The following is a 21,193-nucleotide window of genomic DNA, read 5'->3' on the forward strand; positions in this document are numbered from 1 at the left end:
CAAACAGGCACTGGAATTAAGTCTTCTTGGGTTAAATACAGTTCAGAGCACAGGATAAAATACCTAAAATTCACAGGGCAGAGTACCAGTAAAGAGAGAGTTGCAGAGAGAGAGAGAGAGAGAGATTCAGAAATTTGCAGAGTTATTTGAGTCTTCAGTTTAGTGCTGATCATTGCTTGAGTGTGAGGAAACTACCGACAACTGGGGGGAAGAACCACAGGTAAAATTAAAACAAACAGTCCCTGGAGCCGAAATGGGATCAAGGATATTTCAAGCTTTCTGTAGGTAATGTGGAAAAGCTGTTTATAACTAATAGGCATCATGTAGGGTACTCAGAAATGTGGTCTCAGTAGTTGGGACAATATTAGCCATGGACCTAAGGTTGCTCTGTTTCTACCTAACAAAGAAATAAAATATTTTAAGTAACTTAACTGTGTCCCAGAATGAAGTTCGAAAAGATAGAAGCACATGCAAAACTTAGTTCCCAGCAAAGTAAAATATATCAGTAAAAATAACTAGATATCCATAGAAGCAGAGAAAAAAAAAATTAGAACCCATAGCAAGGAGAAAAGTTCAACCAATAGAAACATACCCCAAAATTAAACAGATGATAAAATTAGTGGATAAAGGAGACTGAAACAGTTATTGTAAATATATTTCTTTTTCTTTTTTGTTTTTCTGAGACGGAGTCTTGCTGTGTCACCCAGGCTGGAGTGCAATAGCCCAATCACTGCAAGCTCTGCCTCCCCGGGTTCCCACCATTCTCCTGTCTCAGACTCCCGAGTAGCTGGGACTACAGGTGCCTGCCACCTCACCCGGGTAATTTTTTTTTTTTTTTTTTTTTTTTTTGAGATGGAGTCTCGCTCTGTCACCCAGGCTGGAGTGCAGTGGCTGGATCTCAGCTCACTGCAAGCTCCACCTCCCGGGTTTACGCCATTCTCCTGATCAGCCTCCCAAGTAGCTGGGACTACAGGCGCCTGCCACCACACCAGGCTAGCTTTTTGTATTTTTTTATTTTAGTAGAGATGGGGTTTCACCATGTTAGCCAGGATGATCTCGATCTCCTGACCTCGTGCTCCGCCTGTCTCAGCCTCCCAAAGTGCTGGGCTTACAGGCTTGAGCCACCGCGCCTGGCCTTTTTTTGTATTTTTAATAGAGACGGGGTTTCACCATGTTAGCCAGAATGGTCTCAATCTCCTGACCTTATGATCCGCCTGCCTCAGCCTCCCAAAGTGCTGGGATTACAGGCGTGAGCCACCACACCCGGCCGATTATATTTTGTCTGTTTAAGAAAGCAGAGAAAATTATGAACATGTTAAGGAGATACATGAATGATATAAAAGACTCAAATAGAAATTCTACACATAAAATTTACAGTGACTAAGATGAATGATATACAGGATGGAATTAAGTATTTAGACACCATGAGGAAAAGATGAATGAATATAAAGATACAACAACAGTACAGAATGGGAGAAAATTTTTGCAATCTACTCATCTGAAAAGGGGCTAATATCCAGAACCTACAAAGAACTCAAACAAATTTACAAGGAAAAAACAACCCCATCAAAAAGTGGGCAAAGGATATGAACAGACAGTTCTCAAAAGAAGACATTCATACAGCCAACAGACACATGAAAAAATGCTCATCATCACTCGCCATCAGAGAAATGCAAATCAAAACCACAATGAGACACCATCTCACACCGGTTACAATGGCAATCATTAAAAAATCAGGAAACAGCAGGTGCTAGAGAGGACATGGAGAAATAGGAACACTTTTACACTGTTGATGGGACTGTAAACTAGTTCAACCACTGTGGTAGACAGTATGGCGATTCCTCAAGGATCTAGAACTAGAAATACCATTTGACCCAGCCATCCCATTACTGGGTATATACCCAAAGGATTATAAATCATTCTGCTATAAAGACACATTCACACATATGTTTATTGTGGCACTATTCACAATAGCAAAGACTTGGAACCAATCCGAATGTCCATCAGTGACAGACTGGATTAAGAAAATGTGGCACATACACACCATGGAATACTATGCAGTCATATAAAATGATTAGTTCATGTCCTTTGTAGGGACATGGATGCATCTGGAAACCATCATTCTCAGCAAACTATTGCAAGAACAGAAAACCAAGCACCGCATGTTCTCACTCATAGGTGGGAATTGAACAATGAGATCACTTGGACACAGGGTGGGGAACATCACACACCGCGGCCTATTGTGGGGTGGGGGGAGTGGGGAGGGATAGCATTGAGAGATATACCTAATGTAAATGATGAGTTAATAGGTGCAGCACACCAACATGGAACATGTATACATATGTAACAAACCTGCACGTTGTGCACGTGTACCCTAGAACTTAAAGGATAACAATAATAAAAAATAAAGATACAACAGTGTAGACTATCAAAAATGAAACACAAAGAGAAGTAGAGACTGAAACACAAAGAAAAATACAAAGCATTATGAACTGTGGGACAATTGCAAGCAGGCTGTCAAAAATGTAACTGTAGTTCCCAAAAGAAAAGAGACTGTGGAGGAGACTAGAAAAATTATTTAAATAAATAGGGGGCCACAATTTCTCAAAATTCAATGAAATGTAAAAATCCACAGGTCCAAAATATTCAATGAATTTCAATCACTTGAAACATGAAGAAAAGCAAAAATCCACAGATCCACGAAACTCAGTGAATTCCAAACACAAGAAACATGAAGAAAACTACACCAAAGCACATCATTATCAAGTTGCTTAAAATTCCTTATAAACAACCCATCTTAAATTAGTCAGAGGGAAAAAGACATGCTAAACATACAGAGGACAAAGATAAGAATGGCAGCTGACTTCTGGTCAGAGTCAATAAATGTGCATCATCAGTGAAAATAGGTTTTTTAAATGAAGGTGACACTTCCAGTCTTAACAAGATAGCATAGACTTGTCTCTTTCTGCTTTTGCCGGTTAAGTACAACCCTAAATCCAGACAATAATGCAAGAGACACCAAAGGAGAATTTTCAAAGGTGGAAAGGAGAGCACAGTCTGGATAGGGATCCCAGCACCAGAAGAAGAGCACCACAGAAGAGTGTTCTATAGCCAGCCTCAGAAATACCTGAAGCTGGGTAATTTATAAGAAAATAGGTTTAATTGGCTCAAGGCTCTGCAGGCTTTACAGGAAGCATAGTGGCATCTGTTTCTGAGGAGGCCTCAGGAAGCTTCCATTCATGGCAGAAGGCAAATGGGTAGCAGGTACATCATATGGTGAGAACTGGAGCAGGTAACAGAGAGAGTTCGTGGGGGGGGGGGGGTGCCACACACTTTTAAATGACCAAATTCCATATGAACTTAGAGCGAGAGCTCACTTATCACCAAGGGGATGGCGCAAGCTAGTCATGAGGGATCTGCCCCATTTTCCAAACACCTTTGACCAGGCCCCACCTTCCACTTTAGGGATTACATTTCTTTTTTTTTTTTTTTTTGAGACGGAGTCTTGCGCTGGAGTGCAGTGGCGTGATCTTGGCTCACTGCAAACTCCGCCTCCCGGGTTCACGCCATTCTCCTGCCTCAGCCTCCCGAGTAGCTAGGACTACAGGCGCCCACCGCCACGCCTGGCTAATTTTTTGTACTTTTTTAGTAGAGACGGGGTTTCACCACGGTCTCGACCTCGTAATCCGCCCGCCTCGGCCTCCCAAAGTGCTGGGATTACAGGCGTGAGCCACCGCGCCCGGCCGGGATTACATTTCAACATGAAATTTGGGCAATAGTCCAAACGGTATCAGAAGGTGATCCAGGTGGGACATCTCACATCCACCAACATAGCAACACAAGGTGGTTGAGGTAGGCCTGTTTCTTCTCCTACTGAATACAAGCTTGCCAACTACACCAGGTGAATCTAGCAGAACTGGCAAGGAGACTGAATGGGAAGCTCCACTGGCAATAAGCAGCCATTGGGAAGCACACTCCTTCCTCCTGCACCTGACACCTCTTCCCCAAACCAGAGGAACTCTGTAGCCAGGGTCATCAGCAATGGGAATTGTGCCACAACAAATGTCCCTAGCTTGGGAAACACATTTTTCTTCTCCCACAAGTATAGGGAGTCAGCAAAAACAAGTACCCCACTTGGGAATGGCTCTTTGTTCCTGCAGGACAGAAACTCCCTTCCCCAACCTAGAGGCAACAGGTAGCCCAACCAGCAGTAACTTCCAGTAACTTCTCCTAAAGCAGCAAGGACCAGTAGGAGCCACAGTGGCACCAGATAAAATGAGCAGACCAAAATAGCAATTTTAATTTTCAGGAAGACTCTGAAAATTAGGCTGTCATGAAACCATAGCTCGCTAAGTAGAACAGGGCTTATGTGCTAAACCAAAACAGGGTAACTGACTGCTAAATGAAAATTTTAACAGAGTTCCCTAACATACATAGTAGCTTAACTGTTCCAAAACATTACTCATTATATCAAGCACCAGGAAAATCTAGTCTTAATAAGAAAACACAATCAAATAACATTTAATAGTGAGAAAAATCAGATGTTGAAGTTATCTGACTTGGATTTCAAAGCAACCCTTATGAAAATGTTTCAACAAGCAGTTACTAATTCTCTTAAACACAAAAAGAGTAATAAAATCTCAGCAAATGTTTATGTTGTAATAAAGAATGAAATGGAAATTGTAAGACTAAAAACAGCTCCAAGCAGGATAAATCTGAAGAAGCATAAAGACACATCATAATTAAATTTCTGAAAACTAAAAGCAATGAAATAAAATTAAAAGTAACCAGACAAAAACAACATATTGTCTATAAGGGAACACCAGTTCGAATGAGAGCAGATTTCTCCTCTGAACTGATAGAGGCCAGCAGGCATTGACACAATATTTTTCCACTTCTGAAAAAAACAAACATAAAACTCCTGTGAACTGTGAATTTTGTATCCAAGAAAACATATCCTTCAACAATGAAGACTAAATAAAATTATTCTCAGATGAATAAAAACTAAAAAAAATTGTCACTAGCAGACTACCCTTAAAAAAATGACAAAAGAAAATTCTTCAAACAAAAAAATGATAAAAGAAATAATTTGGAGCATCTAGAATGAAGAAAGAATAACAGAAAGTTGAGAAATATGAGTAAACACAATAGACTACCCTTTCCCTCATGAATTTTCCAGATCACAAACATTATAGCACCATCTAACACTCAAAATGGTGATATTTTAAAATGGGAGGATAAAAGTACCTGAATCAATGTAAGGTTTCCATACTTTACTCAAAGTCACATAAGCATATTGTAATACCCAAAACAACTACCAAGAAAATCAACTACAAAGCAATACACTAAAAAATAAGATAAACAGATTAAGTGGGATTCAAAAAATGTTTTGGTCATTTACAGGAATTTCTGAGCAAGAAAAGACAAGGGAGGAATTAAGGAATAAGAAACAGAAAGAAAGCAAATAGTAAAATAGCAGACTTGAGCCCTAATACATCAATGTAAATGTAAATAGTCTATATATGCCAATTACAGGGTAAAGGAAAGTGGATAAAGGAGAGTAGATTTAAAAAACTTGCCCCCAAACTATATTCTGTTTTAACAGGTTCTCACTTCAAATTCAATGACATACGTAGGTTGAAGACAAAGGATGGATGAAAAAAGATATATCATGCAAACATTCAAAAAAAAAAAAGCAGGAGTGGCTATAAGTATATCAGATAAAGTAGACTCAGAACAAAAAAAAAATTGTTATAAACAAAGACAACCATCACAGAATGATAACAGAAATAATCCACTGGGAAAGACGTAATGATCCTAAATGTGTATGCACTAAACAATGGAGCCTGAAAGTACATGAAGCAGTAATTGATAGAGCTGAAAATAAATACAGAAAAGTCTACAATAGTAGCTGGTGGATCTCAACACCTCTTGCTCCACAACTTGTAGAATTATTAGACAGATAATTAGCATGAATATAGAAGATCTGAAAAAAATTATCAGTCAACATCAATTACTTAGCATATATAGAATACTCCAACAAAAACAGAAAACACCTTTTTTCTACACTCCAATGGAATATTCATCAGGATAGACAACATCTTTAGTCATAAAACAAGCCTCAATATATTTAAAATAATTGAACCATACTTAGTATATTCTCTGACCACGATGGAATCAAACTAGAAATCAGTAACAGAAAGATTACAGGAAAATCACTGTATACTTATAAGTTAAGTGACACAGTTCTAAATAACCAAAAAAAGAAATCTCAGTGGAACTATTAACAGTTAACACATAGCACTGAATGAAAGTAAAAGTGCAACTATCAAAACATGGGATGCAGCTAAAACTATGTTGAATGGTAATTTTATAATACTAAATCCTTACATTAGAATGAGGAGATATCTCAAATAAATAATCTAAGGTCCTACTTGAAAAATAAAAAATAAAAAAAAGAAGAAAAGGAAGAGCACAACAAACCCAAAAGAAACAGAAGGAAGGAAATAAAAATAAGAACAGAAACCAATGATGCTGAAAACATGAAAATAATAAAGCAAGGAAGGAAAAATCCGGTTCTGGAAAAAATAGCATTGGTTAACTTCCAGTAAGACTGATAGAAAGAGAGAGAAGGAGAAGGGGAATACAAATCAACAAATCATCAACTGTAGGAATACTTCTAATTTCATTTAATAAGGCTAGTATTATCAAAAGCAGACAAAGATGGTCAAAAAAGAAACAGAAACTACCAACCAACATCTCATACACTTAGACCCAAAATGCTTTAAAATATTAGCAAATCAAATACAGCAATGCCTGAAAAGAATTGTGCACCATGACTAAGTGGGATTTTCTCTAAATATGAAGCCTCCATCAACATTCACAAATCTATCAATGTATACTGCCATATTAATAGTCTAGAAAGAAAAATAAATATAATATTAATTGGTGCAGAAAAAGGATTTGAGAGACTCTTAACACCATTTAATGGTTAAAAAAAAAAAAGGAATTGAAAGGAACTTCCTAAAGTTTATGAAAAGAATCTGCAAAATTCCTACAGCTAACATCGATCTTAATGATGAAAAATAGGATGCTGTCCTTGAAGATTAGGAACAAGGCAATGATATCTGCTGTCATCACTTTTATTCAACAAAATACTGAAAGTTCTAGCCATTGGAATAGGGAAGGCAAAGAAAAAAAAGTGCATACAGATGGGAAAGGGAGAAATAAAACTGTCACTACTGGTAGATAACATGATTTTTTACATAGAAAATCCAAAGAAATCTACTCCCCTACAAATAAACCTCCTAGAACTATGCAAATTCAACAGGGTCATAGGATACAAGATCAAAACATAAAGTTCAATTGTATTTCTTTATAATAAAAACGAACATGTAGAACTGAGATTAAACACAGAAGACCAGTTACAACTGTTCTAAAGGAAATGAAATACTTAGGTACAAATCTAACAAAACATGTGTCTGTACCATGAAAATAGCAAGACTTTCTAAAATCAAACAGATCAATTAACAAATACTCATGAACTAATCACTTTGGACACTTGGGAGCATACAACGAAAGTGAAGACTTGGCTTACTTTCTGAGAGCTTAGAATGTAAATAAGGAAATGAAATAAGCACAAATAAGAGAGATCCTATAATAGAATGGTGGTAGCATGGAATAAGAAAGGGAACTTGCAATTAGGAAACTGACAAGCATGTTTGTAACCTTACATTTATTGCCAGTGCAGATTTGGTAAATCTTTAAAAATCTCTGAACCACATATTCCTTATCCATAGAAGGGAGTTAATAAAAGCTTCTCACAGTGTTGTGAGGATTACATGAATAAACAATGTGAATATTTATTCTGAATTTAATGGAGGATTTAAATAGATATATGTTGGTAATTGAGTAAGACAGACATTTAGTTTCATCAGTATTCAGTGAAAGAAGAGATAGTTTCTGGAAGATTTCTTCTCATTGCATCTAATGTTTGAGCAGTTTATATTTTAGTGTGTTCTTTTCTTTTTTCTTTATGAGGCTTGGCTTTCCCATTTATATTTCCCAGAAGTGACACCTCCTAGGAATAAGAAGTCTTGGCTATATAAACAGTTTACTGAATTGTAGCTTGAAGCTGTAGCAAATAAAATTCAATCATGTTCAAAGGGATATTTATCAATCATTGTTAGTCATAATTTTAAAATTCAAAAATCAGTCACTGTGAAGATACATGAAAGAAGACAAAGAATGTGCCCATTCTTTAAATATCCACAAACTAGTAAAAATTTTCTATAATTTCTCTGTTGTTTCCTTCTCCCTCCCTCAGATTTCCCTTGATATTTCTTAACATGTATAAATTTTGGAGGAGAGTTTTGTGTTTACACACAAAACAATTATTACTTATGAATAAGTAGGTCACCTATTATGATATCCTAAAAGATATCAAGACAATGTGGGGTAAAGGAAGCCTTAGAGGTCTTAGAAGACAATAGTGGAACATGTACTAAGTCATTCAAATAGTTACAAACTTCCATTCCCTCCTGAGGTCCAAACAACCCCTGGAGTCCTTTTAATCTAATCTTATTTTTACAGTTTTCAAGGAGCACAAACTAATGTTTGCTTCTTGGCAAGATTCCCCTGCAAATATGTTCCTTTCAACAGCAGAGCTATTGACACACCATAGGTTGTGCAGAAACTGACTCTGTCATTAACTAGCCTCTGCTGGAGCATCAGGCACGAGGTCAGTCCATGGCAGCATACTCTCTACCTGGGAAAAGAGGTCCAAGTGAGGTCATTGCTGAGTCTGCAGTCACTTTTAAAGCCAGAATCATTTGGCATTTATGGTGCTTTGAAAATATTTAGTCCTGCCGACAGATCTATGACTTACAGCATTATTTGCATTTTCAGATAAAGAAGATGTGTCTCAAGAACTTATCTAAAGACACATTGGGTAGTAATTGGTTGAGCCAGGATTTAAACCTCAGTGTCTTTGACTCTAAACGTTGTACCTTGGCCCTTTCACTTGCCTGTCTGCCTTTAATGGTGATGTGGAAAGAATCTGTCTTTTGGTATCAACCTTGAGTTTGAATCCTGGCTTGTTCTCTTCTCAGATCCATGAGATTATATAATTAATCTCCCTCGATCTCACTTTTCTAATTTGCAAAAAAAGAAAAACAATTCAAGTTATCAGAAGGCTTACATAAATTAGTGTGTGTTCAAATGCTTGATATAGAACCTGGTACGTAAGAGTTGCCTAACACATTCCCTTCCAAGAACTTTATTTTTCTTCTTCCAACCCTCTCTGCATAATGGGGTGAGCTTAGAGGCAGCTAACACCACTACCACTGCCCATTGTGTTAGCAAGCCTGCCCCAAGTGGGAGGCTCATTAATTTCAAATCAAACCTTGCACATCTCTCTCAAACAACAGTAGTTCACTTGCTTACTCAGACTTGTTTCACTCTTACAGAGATGTGGCCCTCTTGTTGACAAGGACTGTGACTTTCTTCCTTCCTGTCTGTTTTAGTGAAAGTGAGGGGTCTGCGTGTCTGAGCAACCACCACAGCAACACCACAGGATTCAGAAACATTGGCTTGAATCTGTGATTTGTAAAAAAGCAAATTTCTAGGAAACCAAAAATGAAGATTTCAATCTGCAATTCCAATTAAATTGCTATCAACTCTAATATCACCTTTCAAAGACACACAGGCATGCCTGAGTTAGTAATATTAGTCACAATATAATAATAAACAATGTTATGAATTTATTACATAAGCTTATGGATGATTCTATTTACAAACAAAATAAAGTTACTGTATTAGAATTCTTCAGAGAAATAGAAACAACAGTCCATACGTGTCCGAAATTGGTGGGTTCTTGGTCTCACTGACTTCAAGAATGAAGCCGCAGACACTCGCGGTGAGTGTTAAAGTTCTTAAAGATGGTGTGTCCGGAGTTTGTTCCTTCTGATGTTCGGACATGTTCCGAGTTTCTTTTTTATGGTGGGTTCACGGTCTCGCTGGCCTCAGGAGTGAAGCTGCAGACCTTCGCAGAGAGTGCTACAGCTCATAAAGGCAGAGCAGACCCAAAGAATGAGCATCAGCAAGATTTATTGCAAAGAGCGAAATAACAAAGCTTCCACAGTGTGGAAGGAGACCCGAGCCGGTTGCCACTGCTGGCTGGGGCAGCCTACTTTTATTCCCTTATCTGACCTCCACCCACATCCTGGTGATGGTCCATTTTACAGAGAGCTGATTGGTCTATTTGGACAGAGTGCTGATTGGTGTGTCTACAATCCCTGAGCTAGACACAGAGTGCTGATTGGTGTGTTTACAATCCCTGAGCTAGACACAGAGTGCTGACTGGTGTGTTTACAATCCTTTAGCTAGACACAGAGTGCTAGACAGAAAAGTTCTCCAAGTCCCCACTAGGTTAGCTAGATACAGAGTACTGATTGGTGTATTTACAAACCTCGAGCTAAACACAGGATGCTGATTGGTGTATTTACAATCCCTTAGCTAGACATAAAGGTTCTCCAAGTCCCCACTAGACTCAAGAGCCCAGCTGGCCTCACCCAGTGGATACCTCACCAGGGCTGCAGGCAGAGCTGCCCACCAGTCCCACGCCATGCTCCGGCACTCCTCAGCCCTTGGGTGGTTGATGGGACCCAGTGCCACCGAGCAGGGGGTGGTGCTCATCCGGGAGGCTCAGGCTGTGTGGGAGCCCATGGCGGCAGAGGGGAGGCTCAGGCATGGTGGGCTACAGGTCCTGAGCCCTTCCCTGGGGAGAGGCAGCTGAGGCCTAGCAAGAATTAGAGCTCAGCGCAGGCGGGCTGCACTGTTGGGGGATCCAGCGCACCCTCTGCAGCTGCTGGCCCGGGTGCCAAGCCCTCACCACTCCCAGTAGGGGGCTGCCAAGCCCACGCCCACCTGGAACTCTGGCCTGCTGCACCAGGCACAGCCGGGTTCCCGCAGGCTCCTCTCCCTCCACACCTACCCACAAGCAGAAGGAGCCGGCTGTGGCCTTGGCCAGCCCAAAGAGGGGCTCCCACAGTGCGGTGGCAGGCTGAAGGGCTCCTCAAGCACTGCCTGAGTGGACACGGAGGCCGAGGAGGTGCCGAGATCGAGGGCTGCTAGCATGTTGTCACCTCTCACGTATATACACCTTATATAATTCTGTTATGTAGAATTATATATTTTATTCTTAACACCCATTTTATTTGGGTGCATAGTGTGGTTGTTGATACTTTGCAGTAGTACTGCTTCTAAAAGTAATCAAAAATTGTAGGTGAATTTGAGAAGTTTACAGAATACTTATTCATTGTTTTCTGAGTAAGTCAGCTTAATGTTTATTTTATATAGTTTTGTCACTGGGATAAAGGCTAAAGGTGTTGAACTCACTTCTATGAGGACTTCAGTTTTAAACACTGTTTTGCCTAAAATTAGCATTGTGATGCTTTCTAAAAGGAATATCTTATAAATCCTATTTCACAGCAGAATTTCCAAATCTGTGTAGAAACTACTAAAAAATTGGACAAAGATTGGCAATTCTTTGTAAAGAATTTGTGAATTGTGTATAAATCTCTTCTAAGATTTAATAAAAATTTATTTTAACCTAACAAAAAGAACGTTAATAATAATTTATTATAAATATATCTATAGATTAATATTGATTATATATTAGTAATATTTAGTACTGTATATTGCTAATTAGTATTAATATTACTATTACTCTCTATAGGATTATATACTCTCTATATAGAACTATATATATTAGTAATATATAGTCCTATAAATAGAGTACTATATAGTCAGTAATATTAATCTAGAATAATATATTATATGGAATTATATATTATGTAATATATTTTTATATATTATAATATATAATTATTAGATATATATAATTATACAGTATATAATTCTATATAATATATTATTCTAGATTAATGTTACTGACCATATAGTACTCTGGATATGTTGTTAATTACCTCCTAGGAGAGAGAGAATTGGAGGCATAAGGGTAAGATTTCACTTCAGTTTCTCCACAAGTATCTAGGGCAGTGGGAATGGGAAGTGAAGGTAGTAGACACATTTAGTTCGTCTTTTCAAATAATAAAATGAAAATGCCCACTTCAATAGTACAGGGCAGTACGTACTCTAGAGAGTAAACAAAGTGCATGACAGTAAATTCGGGTAATATAACAAGAGCAGCTGCTTTTATTTTATTGTACTATTATCATAATATAGAAAATTTATGACTACTACAGAGATGGGGGAAAGAACTGATGCTGTTAAATGAGACTTCAACCAACATGTCAGGAAGAGATTCCACTTTCCAATTGTGAAATGGCCAAATTCTACTTTAGATTTATATAGAAAAAAAAAAACCCTTATCCTTATACATATCTCAAAATACCGTGTTGTACACAACAAATATACACAATTTTTATTTGTCAATTTAAAGAAATGGAGTAAAAAGCAGCAGCTTACCGTGCCTCTACTCTGTGTGTCTCAGCCCCACAGTGCAGAAAGCCAGATTTTCCACTGTGTCTCTTGCACTTAGACCAAGGGTACACATCCTTTTCTATGTGCTTGTGGGAAAGTTTGAGGTTTGCCTGGCTCCAAATAGCTAATCCAAGGAAACATCTTCCATTCCTCACTTTTGGATATTTATCCAAAAGAAATTTGGAGGCTGCTGGAGCTGAGCAATTGGAAACACTTTCCAGAAAATAGTGTGTCACAGTGTTTGCATCAGCTCTTCTCCTCTCTAGAACTGTAAGGGTGCATTGACTTGGTGGGTATATACAGTCACCATTTCTTGAGTGTTTTTCGTATGCTAGGCACTGTGCTCGGTGTTTTGTAATCATTATCTCACTTAGTCTTTCCAACAATCCTCTGAAGTCGGCACTGATATCCCGATTTACATTTGAGAAACCTGATGCTCAGATAAGTGAAGGAGCCAGAATTTAAACTCAAGTCTGCCTTAGCGAACAGAGCACCCTTTACCACCACATTGTGGTGAACAGTTTTGTTAAGGGATTTGGCCCTTGATTGCATTTCAAATGACTCAATTTGGTGAGGAAAGCCAGGTTCATAGATTCCTAACCTTTGGCCATAGTGTTAATCCAAGTCCTTTTGAACCAGAGAAGTGATTACAGAAGCAACCACAGCCATGCTACTTTTGGAGTAGGGGCTGGTTCCCTCCACCAAATAGACAGCTTGTTGACTGTGCCCTGGGCCACAGAAAACCTGCAAGCCATGTGCTCCAAAGAAAAGCCAGACTGCTCAGGAGAAGTTATCTTTTCCAGATTGTACAAACTTGGGAGAGCTTGGCTTAGTCAGGTTAATGCAGTTTAACACAGAGGCAAAGTAGGAGGGGAAAGAAAGCAAAACTAATGAAGCTCGGCCTTTGATCTCTACTAATCAAGGCATTTCATAGGGGCACTTTATGATCATGTAGTATTCCGTTCCTAATGAAAATGGTTTAAGTATGATTTTACTGTAGAGATCTAAGAGGCATGCATCTAGGGAAGCAGGCCAGATATTAGGTAACTCAAGACCACTCAGGAAATCAAAACAAAGTTACAGCTCCATTAGCCAAGTGTAATGTTTTTAGAGGGAAGGCAAAGGGGCCCAGGTAGCCAGAAATTTTCCTTGCCTTCATTCTCCCTGGGGAAAATACCGAGTATATTGTACATTCTGGTGCATCCTAATCCCTATCTTAACCCTTATACAGACAGGGCTACAAGTCTTTTACCACCTTTGCACACTAGCACTCAGCTGTTTACCTTATAATAATTTGCCTTTCCACTCTTGGCAGAGTCTTATTTGCCAGATGGACACTTCATCGAGTGTACATGTTCTGGAAGGAAGGAAACGTCTCGTGGGATGTGTCTGATGGAAAACAAAGATGTCCAGTGTATTACTCTACATTTCAATAGCACTTCATATTTGCAAAGGGCTTTATCACAGCGTTTTATTAGTGACTGCACGCAACAGCCCAATGAGAGAAAATGCTTTCACTATGCAAACAAAACTGAAGCATACTCAGGCTAAGCATTTGCTCCAGCCCACACAGCAAAGATTAGAAATTTCAGACTCAAAGTTACATATTTTCAGAGCCTCACTTGCTTTAGCATCTCTGAGGTGGGAGCTATGACTATACAAGCCCAAATTGAAATGAAATCACAACTTTAGGCGGTGCTCTAAGTATCCATGCCAAATACCAATTTTTATAAGGTAAAAGAAGTGCATTGTAATGGAAAGACCAGGAGAATGGTTTACCACCATCTTCAATATTTGCATAATCCTACGTTTTGTGGTTCTCCCAGTTAATCTTCAGTGACTCCTCTCCATTCTCCTACTAACTTTGAACATTCCCTGAGGTCTAGTTCCTGTGTTTTTAATCCCACTTATCTCCCCAGCTTCAAATAATGTCACAATATTAATAAATCCCATATTACAAAATTGTTCTCTCTCTTCCCAATTATTTTTGTCCATTTCTTTGTTGATTCACCACATATTTCTTGTATTTACCACATGCTTGGGGCACAGGACAAATAGGTAATTTCGTCTCAATACTTCCATTCATGTAGTTCTCAAGCTATCAAGACATGGTCATAGAAGAGAGTGTTCCCATATCCCACGACAAATGTTATCATGATCTCAGCATGTCAGAGCAGAGAAGCAGAGAAGCACCTTGCCCTAACTGGGGCTTGGCAGTTAAAGAAGGAATCCTGAAGGAAACACACTTAATTCTCATTCTCATATTCTCAGTTTATCTCTTAATTATTCATATATCTGGTTAATTATTTAGCACTTACTGTGTGCAAGTCAGAAGTGAGAACACAAAACATTAAATATGACACTTACTTCTCACCTCAAGGATTTTAATATACAAGCAAGAAGCATGCATATTTCTACAAATAAGAGTGGTTTCCATATTGATATTTATCTTATCTTTATCTGTCTAGTTCAACATTTTTAATTCCTAGCTTTCAGTAAATGTTTTTGTTTATTTTTTATGGTTCTAGTAGAAAACCAGTTTTTATGAAGACAAATTTCTTAATGAAAAGAGCTCTGTGTCCACTAGTTACTAAACATGTAGCTGCAAGAAAATCATAGGGTCACTTTGAATTGAGTTTATTTTTCCCCAAATAGGAACTATGAATAGTATTAATACTATGAAGTGTATAAGAATCAAATTATAGGAATGCTGTTATAAGAAGCATTTTTCAAACTATAGCCTGTATGGATATAACTATGGATAATGGTTAGATTATATTTAATATTTTAATTATGCTAAATTTATTTTAAATTTAAAAAATATTTGCAAATACTTGAATAAAAGTGTTATCAAATCCATTTCCAATAAGATTGACTATAAGATTTTTAATAATCTTGAATCTATTTTCTTTACATATGCTGCAAATCATTTGTACAGTGTAGGAAGTGCTGTGAAAAGGCACTGATAATTAGAATTTTAATCTTACAAGAAAAGAATCTAAAAATCAACTAACATCTACTATTTTTTTTGTAATAAGATGTTTGGGACTTAAAGTGATTTAGTATCTTTCCTAGGGTCTCAGAACTAATTAAACATAGATGTGAAATTAGAGCCCACATCAGCTGAGTTCTCATGAATCATATTTTATTTGTTGAATTGAATTCATTGCTTACTGGAGGCAAATTACTTAGGTCCTATTAGGCCAAAGCAAACAAGATCCCATCCATGTAATGTGTGACACAATGGGGTTTGTTTCTGTGCTTTTCTGTTTTACTTAGCTCCGTATAATACACGAAATGGAGTGAGAAGCATGTTGGTATCAATAATAAAGTACTGTCATGGGGCAAGCATGGGAATGCATATCGCTTTATGGAGTTCCAGAGGCTTGGACTGATTATCCTAAGAGCTCTATCCACTGCCATGCCCCTCAACTCCCAAGGACCAATGTGAAATGAGTCTCTCTTCAGAGATGAAGAGGGGAGGCATTTATTCACCTGCTCCCATTTCTCATTGGCCAGGTGTTGCCACCTGGGAGATAATTCACTCACACTTCCAGATACAATTCCTGGTAGGTACCAGTAGAGTAACCACCCCATAATGTCAGAGAGTGTTCAGGGCAGACAGTGAGAGATGTACATCATAGCTGAGGTAGGTACTGCCAGACTACGCCTAAACCAACCTGATACTGAGGTAACAGAAGGAGTAAGGTATGCCAAGAGAGATGAGGGGAAGCAAAAGAAGTCAGACCTTACTATGTATCATATATTCTTTACAACACTAATATAGTAGTTATTATGCATCATATATTTTTCTTTTTTTTCTTTTTTCCTTTTTTTTTTTTTTTTTTTTTTTTTTGAGACAGAGTTTCGCTTTTGTTGCCCAGGCTGGTGTGCAAAGGCCCGATCTTGGCTCACCACAACCTCCCCCTCCCAGGTTCAAGTGATCCTCCTGCCTCAGCCTCCCAAGTAGCTGGGATTACAGGCATGCACCACTGTGCCCAGCTAATTTCTGTATTTTTAGTAGAGATGGGGTTTCCCCATGTTGGTCAAGCTGGTCTCGAACTCCCAACCTCAGGTGATTTGCCTCCCTCGGCCTCCCAAAGTGCTGGTATTACAGGTGTGAACCACTGCGCCTGGCCACATCATATATTTTTCTACATATGCACACTAACATAATACTATGCATCATACATTCTTCTCTACAAACACTAACATAGTACTTACTGTGTATGATACATTCTTCTTAGTGCTTTCCACATGCTATCATTAAAACCTGACAGTAACTTATGACATAGACACTAGTTCTATGTCCCCTTTGCAGATGAGAAAACTGAGACAGAAGGTTAATTCAGTTGTTTGAGTTCACACATTTAGTAAATGCTGTAGCTGGGAATTAAATTCACACATCCTGGTTCCAAACACCATACTTAGACTATACTGAACTAGGTAGTGCTTGGGAGGTGAGTAAAGGAGAGAAATGTTTTAACTTATAAACCAGCATAAAAAGAGTAACTTTGAAAGATACACCTGACTGTCATTTTATGAATGCAGAAAGTTTAGTGTAATAGTTCAGTGACTAAATTTTCAGGTCAAACAGGCCCGAATATTAGTTCACTCTCTCAACTTTCTTCTAGCTACTTTGCACAAAATACTCAACCTTTTTAAACCTCAATTCCTTCTTCTATACAATGGGTCATATTTATTTCATAGGGCTATTGTGAGAAGTAAGTATATTTAAATTGCTTAGATTACTCAATAAGTCCTCTAGAAATAAATGGTAGCTTAAAAGTGTATATTTTTATAGAACATTTATTATTGCACATGTCTCTTCTGCTTTTGAAAGACCTTTTTAAACAAATATAAAAAGAATGAAGCTTAGTGCTGGCAGCATATGGCTCAGAATGAGGCAGGAAACTTATTTATTTATATACTTGCTTTTCAGTTAAAAATTCTTTAAAATGTTTGCCCTGCCCTTGGCCAACATTAAAAAGCAAACAATTCTAACATTGGATAGTGCTGAGTTATCTGAATTAAAATCCAGAGGCTGCAGTATGTATAGAGCCCTGGAGCTCCATCATTACTAACCTGCGAGGTATATTTTTTTTAATTTGTAAAATCACTGAGCCTTACTTTATGCCTTTTTGTTTATTTATTTATTTTTGAAACAGAGTCTCGCTCTGTCGCCCAGGCTGGGCTGGAGTGCAGTGTGGTGCGAGCTCAGCTCACTGCAACCTCCGTCTTCAGGGGTGAAGCAATTCTCCTGTCTCAGCCTCCTGAGTCGCTGGGATTATAGGCGCCTGCCACCACACCCAGCTAATTTTTGTATTTCAGTAGAGATGGGGTTTCACCACGTTGGCCAGGCTGGTCTCGAACTGCTGACCTCAAGTGATCAGCCTGCCTTGACCTCCTGAAATTGATATAATAATTATATTTATTTAGCAAGATTGTCCCGAAAACCAAATGATGTTATATAAGTGACCCGACTGGCCTACGGTAGATGCTAACCGAATGATAATGTAGTTGCCCTGTGATGATGAAAAAGACCATTTGGTGGAAAGGAAAATATGAGATCAAAATTCTGTCTGAAGGAAAAAAGATATCTCTTGCTACAATTTTGCTTTTCTTCACCCTTACTTGCCTGTTTATCCTCTTAGTATTTCTAGGGGTACCTCTCTGTATATAAAAGTAGAAACTTTGTTCTTCACCCAATAAAATGGCAAATAGCAAAACACAATGGGGCTAGTTCATGGTGGAATGGCTAGTGATGGATTGGATAGATTGGCAAATAATGATAGGGCAATGAAAATTTGATTGGCAGAATACAAATTTTGGAAGATAGTTTTTAGGTTACCTTTCAGGAAGATAGAGTAGAACAGAACCACATTTTATTGGTGGGTAATAGGATAGGAAAGACAGGTTTTTCTGAGTTAAGGCCAGACATACATACTAGTTTTCCAGGAGATTCAGATGGGATGCATTTGGCCTCACAGTTGCTTCTTGGGTACTATATCTACAATCTTTGCTAATTTAGGCAACATTTCATATAGCTGAGGAACTTGGGAATGAGAACTTGGTCATATATAAGGCCACGACTATGTATCCTTTGTTTGGGTCTTTGTTCGATATTTGGCCAAGGCCAACATTGGACAGGTGCCTGGCTGCCTTTTGGGAGATGATTGGATCCAGAGCACAACATCTGTTTGACATGGGGTTGTGAATGAAACTTCCTGGCATTTGTCACTGTCTATATTCATTTGGTACATGCTGCAGATTGGTTCTTGGATTTGGAAATAAAGTAGCATTACCCAAATTTCCCATAGGCATTAATTTAGTGATATTAACAGAAATAACCTATTTCATAGTTCAAGACAAAGACCTGTCCCCCAATAATTTCTGGGAAAGCCTGGAGGAAGGGGGTGTCTCATCTCTGTTATAATCTTCTCAAGACTCGCACTTTCATGGTAAACGCCCCTCATCTTCCACTAGATGCCCTGCCAATGCAGTTACCACTTTAGGGTGGTAGGTCACACTGTTTGTTGCTTGTGACTTCTGAGAAAGCCTGGTTAGCGTATCAAGAATACAGTTTCCCAGTGTTCCCAAAGTTATGTCATCCTGGAGATTTCAAAATGATATTTTGCTCCATTAAGTCTTCCAGTACAATATAGATATTTAATGGCTGGAAAAATCATCTCCTCTATGCAGAAAAGAAGCAAATGTCCCCTCCCCTACCCAGAGGCAGGTGTACTCTGGGGCCCTGTAAGTGACCCTAGCAGTGTGTTCACATGATCCTATATCTTGTAATATTGACAATCAGTATTACAAGAGATCTTTTAAATATTCTTATGCTTCAGATCTCTGCTTAAATGTCCCTTTCTCAGGAAAGTCTTACAGGGCCACTCTACCTAAAGTAAATCCCCATCTCCAACTCTCTCTCTCAGCATCAATCACTTGGCACTACTTATAATCATTTAATTAATACATATTTACTTGCACTTTTGTCTGAATTCTTCAGCACAATACAAAACAACTACAAAGTTCTCAATACACATTCATACATTCCCATCAAATGGCATTATAAATATAGCCATAGAAATCTGTAAAGGAAACACACAGATACAGCTTTAAACTTGTGTTCTATTACTAGATCACACTAGCTATTGAATTCTTTTGGAAATAGATAGATAAATAAGTAGATAATCTGTTGAATAAATTCATGTTTGAATGAATGAAATCATGAGCTGAAGATAACTCTTGGGAGCAAAGTCAGGAGGACGGGATTGGATATGAAGATAGGCAAGTGTTACCTAGGACAAAAAATTTAAGGAGACACTCACTCTCAGTTCCTGCAAGGTTCTTGTAATGTTTCATATACCAAGTCTGCTCTTGGATGAACTTAAGAGGAACCCTCCTTAGATTTTCAACCCTGGCTGCTTCATTCACCTTATCCTACCCTGGGTTCTGAAGTATAATCCCTCAGCAGAGGCAGAGGTACTACCTTGCCTTTATGACTATTGATCAGGGTGGGTATAAATTATGGTGGCCTAAAGGTTCAGAATTAGCATGAACATCTTCATCTTCAACTAGTCACGCTTAATTGGCTTGGGCCCTGATAACTTCTAGGCCAGTAGTTCTCAATCTTCAGTGTGTGTACAGAATCATACAGCATGCTAGTTTAAAAGGGCGCATTACCTTCCCTCACTTGGGGGTTCTGATGCAGCAGTTCTCATAGAACATTTAGGAACTCAACTGTTCTTGTCCTTCTAGATGTCAGCTGCTTGTCCTCTATCCAATTCTATGTGAAAATACAACAGAAACTTATGGCAGAGAATTACTGTGTAGTTACCAAGTCCTATTTTATTTTCCCTCTGGAAACACAGACCTCATTTCCCTCTGGCCTTGAAATCAGTTGACTATGGAACTGATCTCTGGACAGGAGTGATCAGTGTCACACCCAGGCCAGGCCCATAAGAAGACTCAGGCAGTCCTCTATGCCCTCAACCTTCTCTGATTTATCAGCCACATGCAGATCGTGCAGATGACAATCTGAGAACATAGGAGATAAGGGAATTACTCAGTGCCAGGAGCTTGTACCTCTAAGTGACTGCCTGGGGCAGTTGCCCTGGCTCCAACATGCTCTGGTCCAAAAAGTAAGTGAAAAAATTAGACATAATTTCACTGAGACATGAGACTGTGTGTTCAACAGTTAGTGTGACCTCCTACGACTAAAACAAAATTCACTCTTTCTTTCTGACCAAGGTAAAAATGTAGTACTTGGTATTTGGGATGCCGTGTTACTTTTAAGTTTGACTTTGTATTTAGTGTTTTCTCACTGTCCTGAAATTCAGATTTGATGACCCAAGAGACACATCAGACAAATATGAGGCTAAAATCTTGGGATCTGGAATCAGAATTCTTGAATTTGCATCCCAAATCCACTATTTACTAGCTGCGTGTTTTTGAGACAGTTGTGTAACCTCTTTGAATGTACTTTCCCATTTATTTATAAAATAAAGGTAATAATAACACTCTGTAAATAGTAATAATCAAATGGTAGCTATTATTACTGTTCTTATTATTGCTCTTATCAATATAATTAGTAGTATTATTTAACCGTTAGTAATATTAGTCAATATATAAAATAACTAATATATTAGTGATATAAATTGTTTATGATATAATTATATTGTTA

General features: G+C 38.3%; 1 long non-coding RNA gene across 2 annotated transcripts in view; it reads left to right on the plus strand.

The window, feature by feature from the left end:
* Window positions 1–21,193, plus strand: part of LOC108587352 — a 145,924-nt gene that overhangs the window by 88,110 nt on the left and 36,621 nt on the right. The gene's annotated exons all lie outside the window — the stretch shown is intronic.

This window comes from Papio anubis, chromosome 8 (genome assembly GCF_008728515.1).
Source record: "Papio anubis isolate 15944 chromosome 8, Panubis1.0, whole genome shotgun sequence".
NCBI classification, from domain to species: domain Eukaryota; kingdom Metazoa; phylum Chordata; class Mammalia; order Primates; family Cercopithecidae; genus Papio; species Papio anubis.